The 7742-nt window shown below is 48.6% G+C and overlaps 1 non-coding gene across 1 annotated transcript; it reads left to right on the top strand.

Annotated features, from left to right (window-relative positions):
• Nucleotides 1-7090: 7090 nt before the first annotated feature.
• LOC116524955 lies at nucleotides 7091-7215 on the top strand. The gene has a single exon (XR_004257551.1). It is a non-coding gene; the product is annotated as a U4atac minor spliceosomal RNA (small nuclear RNA).
• The last annotated feature ends 527 nt before the right edge of the window (nucleotides 7216-7742 follow it).

Raw genomic sequence — 7742 nt, 5'->3', positions numbered from 1 at the left:
CCCAAAGTGCTGGGATTACAGGCTTGAGCCACCGCGCCCGGCCCACATGCTTTTTTTTTTTTTTTTTCATTCAGCCCTCACAGTAATCCTGTAAGGTAATGACTGTACTTCTCATTTTAGGGACAAGGCATCCGAGGCAAAAAGAACTTAAGTAACCTGCTTTGAGTCACAAAATAAGCAGGTGGTGGAGCTAGAATTTAAACCTGATTCTACCCAGACCCATATTCTTGAGCCACCTGCTCGTTATATGCAGAATAATGTTCCGAAATTAACTGGGGGTGAAGGGGAGGAGCTTAGATAGTATTATCCAACTTGGTAAAATACATTTATGTTTATGTGTTTGGGGGGTGTATTTGCACTCAGGAAATTCTAAAAGGGCCGCTCAAAGACCTAGTCCTTGGAGCAGCCTCTTCTGACTGTACTAAAAGAGCCCTGCCACCCGGCTCAAGTTATTATCTCTTTAACCTGCTTGATGTTGTCTCATGACACTTAGCATTACCTGAACTGTAAGATATACCGGATCTATTTATTCTCTAGCTTCCCTCTAGAATGAGGAGTGGGAACAATGCCTAGGAAACTACCTGACACGTAGTAGGTGTTCAATACATATTTGTTGATTTGAAAGGCTGAACCAAACCCTTGATGTAGGTTGCTGTTGTTTGCCTCCTCCACCCCCCAATCACTGTCAAACAGGAACAACTGAGATTATTACCATTATTGTTATTTTTATAAGGCAGCTTCCTGAGCCAGAGTAGGCTCAGAGAGACTCCCAATTTAGATTCCCGATACTTAAATGGATTGAAAGTTTTTCCTCATGTTTCTTTTTTTTCTTTTTTCTGAGATGGAGTCTTGCTCTGTCATCCAAGCTGGAGTGCAGTGGCGCGATCTCGGCTCACTGCAACCTCCACCTCTGGGGTTCCAGCAATTCTCCTGCCTCAGCCTCCTGAGTAGCTGGGACTACAGGCACCCACCACTGTGCCCAGCTAATTTTTGTATTTTTAGTAGAGACGGGGTTTCACCATGTTAGCCAGACTGGTCTTGAACTCCTGACCTTATGATCAGCCCACCTCGGCCTCCCAAAGTGCTGGGATTACAGGCATGAGCCACCGCGTCTGGCTCTTCATGTTTCATCTAAAATGTTCCAAGTGAAAAAAAAAAAAAAAAAGGATGGGTGCAGTGGCTCATGCCTGTAATCTCAACACTTTGGGAGGCTGAAGCAGGTGGATCACTTGAGATCAGGAGTTTGAGACCAGCCTGGCCAACAAAGTGAAACCCCATCTCTACTAAAGATACAAAAATGAGCTGGGTGTGGTGGCTGGCACCTGTAATCCCAACTACTCAGGAGGTGGAGGCAGTAGAATTGATTCAACCCCGGGCAGGCAGCAGGGGGTGGTGGGTGGTTGAAGTAAGCCGAGATCGCACCACTGCACTCCAACCTGAATGACAGAGGTATTCTGTCTCAAAAAAATAAAAATAAAAAGTAAAACCCAGGCATGATGGCTCCCTGCTGTGATTCCAGGGAGGCCAAGGCTGGAAGATCACTTAAGGCTAGGAGTTCAAGGCCAGCCTGGGCAACATAGTGACACCCTGCCTCTACAACAACAACAAAAATCTATGCTGCTTAAGGGTCAAGAGCCTAAGACGGTCCACTTTTAGTGCAAAAAAGTGATATCCCCCTTCCTGGACACATAGCTTCTCTAGAGCAGAAAGTTCTTTCACTTGCAAAAGAGAAGACCATTGGAAATCTGCTTAGATGAACTTGCTTTGAGTCTAAAGTGAATCATTAATGTTTCAACTGCTAATCCACTTAGTGTCCTATTCACCCAGATGGCTGTTTTGAGCACTCACGTCAGGGTTTTTAGAAAGATAAAAAGTTTCCAGTCACCAGATTCAATTGAGCAAGGGCAAAAGACAATTGACTGTAGATGAAGAGATTGAAGTTTCTGAGATGAGTGAACAAATGCTTATCTGGTCAATGTGAAAATGAATGGAACATTTGAAATGAACTGATAAGAGTTGGTTGGGTTTTATCCCTCTAATAAACTCTTTCCTTTGCCCTCCAAAAAGGATTAGGTCTTCTGGGAATGGGAATTATAACCAACTCATCTCTGTCCTCAGGCCATATGGCCTTGACCTTCCTTAGTGCTGGTCTGGTCACTTTAAACCATGGATGGCTGTTGGAGATTTTTCTTGTTTGCACCAAGTCCTTCTGAAGGGTGACTGTGGCCCCATCAGCAGCTTTAGGAGCCATCTAAAAGCCAGGAGCAATGCATCCCTACATTTCCTGAAGCCAAGGGACTGCTTTGGCTGGCTTCTTTCCCTCTTCCCCAAACAGAACCAAGCTCCTATAGAAAATTCATAAATTCTTGGCAGGAAAGAAATCCTCCCATTTGACGGAACAGATGTTGTACGAGTAACTTTTGCCATTATACTCTTCCTAATATCATAGTTTTAAAGTGTAGGGGGATGTTAACTTTTTTTTGCAAATGTCAACATGTTCTGGGTAGTTTTTCCATCTCCATCTGTGGCGCACACATCACCAATCCTGTTGCCCCTTTTTAAAATTTTCCAGGGAGTAGTTGGAAATTGGAAATATATTAAAAAGTGAAGGCGGAAAATTCAATTCAACAAGTATGCTAATGTATACCCTAATGCAGAAAGTAATATGCTCTTTCCCTCCCAGTTGCAAATCCCAGAAATATTCTTTCTCTTGTTGTCCTAGAACTTGGAATGGTGTACAGACTTCTAACAAAGTCATCGTGACCAATTAACAATCAGAGGCTATTGCTGTGACCAGGATTCCCGGAGTGGGTAATCTACTCATAAACCCCCCTTCTAAGTAAAGAAAGCCTCCATTCTGCTTGAAATTCAAGGGGCTTCTAGGCCATTTGCACTTCGTTTACACCTCATTAAACTGCCCACATTATATGCTGGGTCCCAGGTGCCTGTGGGGAAGGATCAGTGGATGCTGCGTATCAGTCTCCGAGGAACCTTAAAAAGGGTGACTGCACCTCGGCTGGTGCTGGCTGGGGTCCCCTCCCCCGGGACAGCGATGTCTGCTTGCGGCGGCTTCTGCGAGGGTCGGAGCACCGGCTGGCCGTGGCCCTGCCCAGAACACGCCCGCTCGCTTTTGGGTTCAGAATCGGATGAGCGGTCTGGGTGGGGTGGGGTGGGGTGTGGAATCGCCGCGCAGAAGCAGAGGACGGTGACAGCGGGGGCGGGGCGGGGAAGCAGCGGAGCCAGATTCGAGTGCGCCCTGGATCGTCCCGCAGTCTCCGCCCTTGGCCCGGGTTTCCCCGCTTCTGCAGTGTCGGAGCCGAACGAGTCCCCAGATCCCCTGTGGGGCCCAGTGCCGGAACCCCCACTACAGAAGAGCCCGTCCTTGAAGCTCCGTGCTCAAGCGGTGGTGCAAGTGAGAGCTCTCGCGCGGCGCGGCGCGGCTTGGGGGGCACCCACATCCAGAGCGATCCCTTCCCGCGCCCTACCTGGCCCCCGTGGGCCCTGGTGCGGCTTCCCCCGCATCCTCGCCGGGAGGCCCTTCGGCTCTCCAGGGCGCGGCCAGCGGCGCGAGCGACACAGAAGGGCGCAGCAGCCCTTCAGCGCCTGGAGCTAGAGGCGGGCGCAGCGCCCGCGCGGTCTGCAGTGCCCCCCACCGGACGGCCCGGCACAGGACGGCTCCCCACCCGGCTCCCCGCGCAGCGCCGCCTCTACAGGCGGGAGCCGGCGCCCCTCCTCTTCCTCCCTGCTGAAGCTACCAAGGTTGTGAAATTTAAAATCAAGTCAAGGAGGATACTCTGGCGCTGTCGCTGCCGGGCTCCGGGCTCCGGGCTCCTGGCTCCCGGGGACTGTGGGCTTCTAGGCCTCCCATTGGCTAATGTGAAAATAGACCCGACGAAGTCATGGAACCATTAAGTGGAAGCAGGCAATAACGTGTCTACTACACGACAAATACTCGCTAACAGACGGGCATTGTCGTGATTGCTAGCTGGCTAGGCTTTGGCGTCTCTGGAGTCTGCTCCTCTGTGACAGATAGGTATGGTTTCTGCCTTTCCTTTGAGGTGGAAAAGGAACCTGAACACCCAGCTAGGGTCTTGCGGTGCCACTAACTCCACCTATGGCTGTGGCCTCAGCTGTCTCCTTTTTGAGCCTAATAGCATCATTGCAAAATACAAGTAATCACATTTCACTCATAGGGTTGCTACAAGATGAGAAATGCAGGGCTCCTGGTTCAGGGCAAACTCACTCCCACTGTCAGCGGGCAGGTCCCAGACCACAAGGGCAGTCTGCATGCACGCAGCACTCAGCAGGTGCAGTACACGACATTTGACCCTACACACAAGTGGGGCCCTTTTCAATTTTGTAGAGAGAGGGTCTCACGTTATTGCCCAGGTTGGTCTCAAATTCCTGGCCTCAACCAATCCTCTCACTTCAGCTTCTGAAACTGCTGGAATTAGAGGAGAGAGCCACCAAGATCAGGGCCCCTTTTCCTGAAACACACAGTAGGTACTCAGTGCCAGCCTCGCCCACCCACAGCAGCCAGCCCATCCAGGGTGCCTTTTGCAGCCCTGTCTGTGACCAGGCAGCCTGGGCTGTGGGAGGCTTTAACTGCTGGGATCCTTCTTCCTTCTCTCCCCTTGACACCCCTTCCACAGATGCCTCGGATCCTGTCTGGAAATTGGTGATATTAGAATTAATAACACACACTCCTGACGCATGGTGCAATGTAATGCACAGTCAGAGGACCTGACTGTCAAGGGCAGCCCTGCTAGTTAGTTCCTGGCTATCTTTCTCCGGCAACCTCTCTGAACTCCAGTAATCTTTTTCTGTCTCTTCCTCCCTCCCCCTTTCCTTTCCCCTTTCCTTTCCCTTGACAGCCTCACTCTGTCACCCAGGCTGGAGTACAGTAGCACAGACCTGGCTCGCTACAACCTCTGCCTCCTGGGTTCAATTGATTGTCCTGCCTTAGCCTTCCGAGTACCCGGGACTGTGGGGGCCCGCCACCATGCCCGGCTAATTTTTGTACTTTTGAGACAGGGTTTTGCCATGTTGGTCAGGCGGGTCTCGAACTCCTGACCTCAGGCAATCCACCAGCCTCAGCCTGCCAAATTGCTGGGATTACAAGTGTGAGCCACTGTTCCCAGCACAGTAACCTTATCTTTCTTTCTTTTTTTTTTTTTTTGAGATTGAGTCTCACTGTGTTGCCCCGGCTAGAGTACAGTGATCTTGGCTCACTGCAACCTCCACCTCCTGGGTTCAAGTGATTCTCATGCCTCAGCCTCCTGAGTAGCTGGGATTACAGGCACCCACCAGTATGCCTGGCTAATTGTTTTGAATTTTTAGTAGAGACAGGTTTTCACCATGTTGGCCGGGCTGGTTGTGAACTCCTGAGCTCAGGCAATCCACCTGCCTCGGCCTCCCAAAGTGCTGGGATTACAGGGGTGAGCCACTGGGACCAGCCAATTTTATCTTTCAAAAATGAGGTAACATCTTCCTTACAGTAGTGGACCAGAGTGAGAATGAATAGATGTGTGTGTATGAAAGCACCAAGCACATAGTTGGTATTCCATAAATACTAGTTTATTATTACTTATTTTAAGCACAAAGCAAATGCCTAACGAGTATTTGTTGGATGGGGTTGAGCGTCTGCCTTTGCTGAGCTCTACACTTGGGAGACCTTTTTTTTTTTTTTTTTTTTTTGAGATGGATTTTCACTCTTGTTACCCAGGCTGGAGTGCAACGGCGCGATCTCGGCTCACCGCAACCTCTGCCTCCTGGGGTCACACAATTCTTTTGCCTCAGCCTCCTGAGTAGCTGGGACCACAGGCATGCGCCACCATGCCCAGCTAATTTTTTTTTGTATTTTTAGTTAAGACAGGGTTTCACCGTTTTGACCAGGATGGTCTCAATCTCTTGACCTCGTGATCCACCCGCCTCGGCCTCCCAAAGTGCTGGGATTATAGGCGTAAGCCACCGCGCCCGGCCTAACACTTGGGAGAGCTTTTCTTCATGTGTTCTCCCTTATCCTTGGCCTTGTCAATTTCACTTCCTGGGACCTGCCACTCTTGCCTACTTTCTGCAGGTTGATGCGTTACATATGGGAAGGGTGATGGATCTTTCCAGAGTGAAAGGCCTAATATTATTTCTTCCAAACTTGTTTTGAAACTATTTCAAAAGTTTACTGAGATAAAAGCCAACGTGAAAATCTATTTGTTTTTAGTTGTTGTACCCTCTTGGGGAGGCGGAGATTGGGGGTACAGTGTTATTCTGAATTGTATGAGCACTTGTAATACAATACTTATATATATATTTTAAGACAGATCTTCCTCTGTCACCCAGGCTGGAGTACAATGGCGTGATCTCAGCTCACTGCCACCTCTGCCTCCCAGGTTCAAGCAATTCTCATGCCTCAGCCTCCTGAGTAGCTGGGATTACAGGCACCTGCCACCACCCCCAGCTAATTTTTGTATTTTCAGTAGAGACGGGGTTTCACCATGTTGGCCAGGCTGGTCTCAAACTCCAAACTCCCACCCGTGTCAGCCTCCCACAGCGCTGGGATTACAGGCATGAGCCACCGCGCCTGGCTATAATACAATATTTTATGCCGGCAATCCAAATGTGATATAATTTGGTTCTGTGTGATCAGGCACCAGCAGCTTTGAGGTCCCGTCTCAGTAACTTCTCAAGCCCTCCAATATGATGGACTTTAAATGGGAAAAAACAAAAAACAAAATGCGGAAAACCAGTGTCCAATATTTACATGGCCTTATCAGTTACAGGGCACTTCTGTGTACATTATATCCATTTAATTGTCAGGTGAACCTCAAAGAGGTTCAGAGTGTTCCCAGCACTTTGCGAGCCTCAGGCAGGCAAATCACTTGAGGTAAGGAATTTGAGACCAGCCTGACCAACATGGTGAAACCCCATTTCTACTAAACAAACAGAATTAGTGAGGTATGGTGGTATATGCCTATAATCCCAACTACTTGGGAGGCTGACACAAGAGAATCGCTTGAACCTGGGAGGTGGAGGTTGGAATGAGCTGAGATTCTGCCATTGCACTCCAGTCTGGGCAACAAGAGTGAAACTTCAAACCATCCTTTTCTTGGGGTTGTGCTACTGTCCAATGAGCCATAGTGAGGGCAGTGCTGCTAATGCCTAAACAACACACCTGCATCAACTAAAGCTTTGCTTTACCTTGGTACAATTTTTGGAAAAATGAAAACCCGCTTTTTTTTTTTAAAAAAAAAGTGAAACTTCATCTCAAATAATAGTAATTTACTTTCATCATTATGAGTATTCTGTATTTGTCTATATATTTACCTTTACATAGTATACTTTTCATTTCTACTTGAATAACTTCCTTTAGCACTTTTTTTTTTTTGAGACAGACTCACTCTGTCACCCAGGCTGGAGTGTAGTGGCGCGATCTTGGCTCACTGCAACCTCTGACTCCTGGGTTCAAGTAATTCTCCCTGCTTCAGCCTCCTGAGTAGTTGGGATTACAGGTGCCCGCTACCATACCCAGCTAATTTTTTTATTTTTAGTAGAGATGGGGTTTCTCCATGTTGGCCAGGCTGGTCTTGAAGTCCTGACCTCAGGTGATCTGCCCGCCTTGACCTCCTGAAGTGCTGGGATTACAGGAGTGAGCCACTGTGCTCAGCACTTACTGTCTTTTTATCTCCCTTCTTCTGGCAACCCCATATTATGTGTATTTTGTCTGATAGTGTCTCATAATTCCCATA

Source organism: Sapajus apella, unplaced genomic scaffold (assembly GCF_009761245.1).
Source record: "Sapajus apella isolate SASKATOON/1434 unplaced genomic scaffold, GSC_monkey_1.0 scaffold46, whole genome shotgun sequence".
NCBI lineage: Eukaryota > Metazoa > Chordata > Mammalia > Primates > Cebidae > Sapajus > Sapajus apella.
The sequence above is the reverse complement of the archived record's forward strand: the minus strand, read 5'-3'. Positions and strand labels throughout refer to the sequence as shown.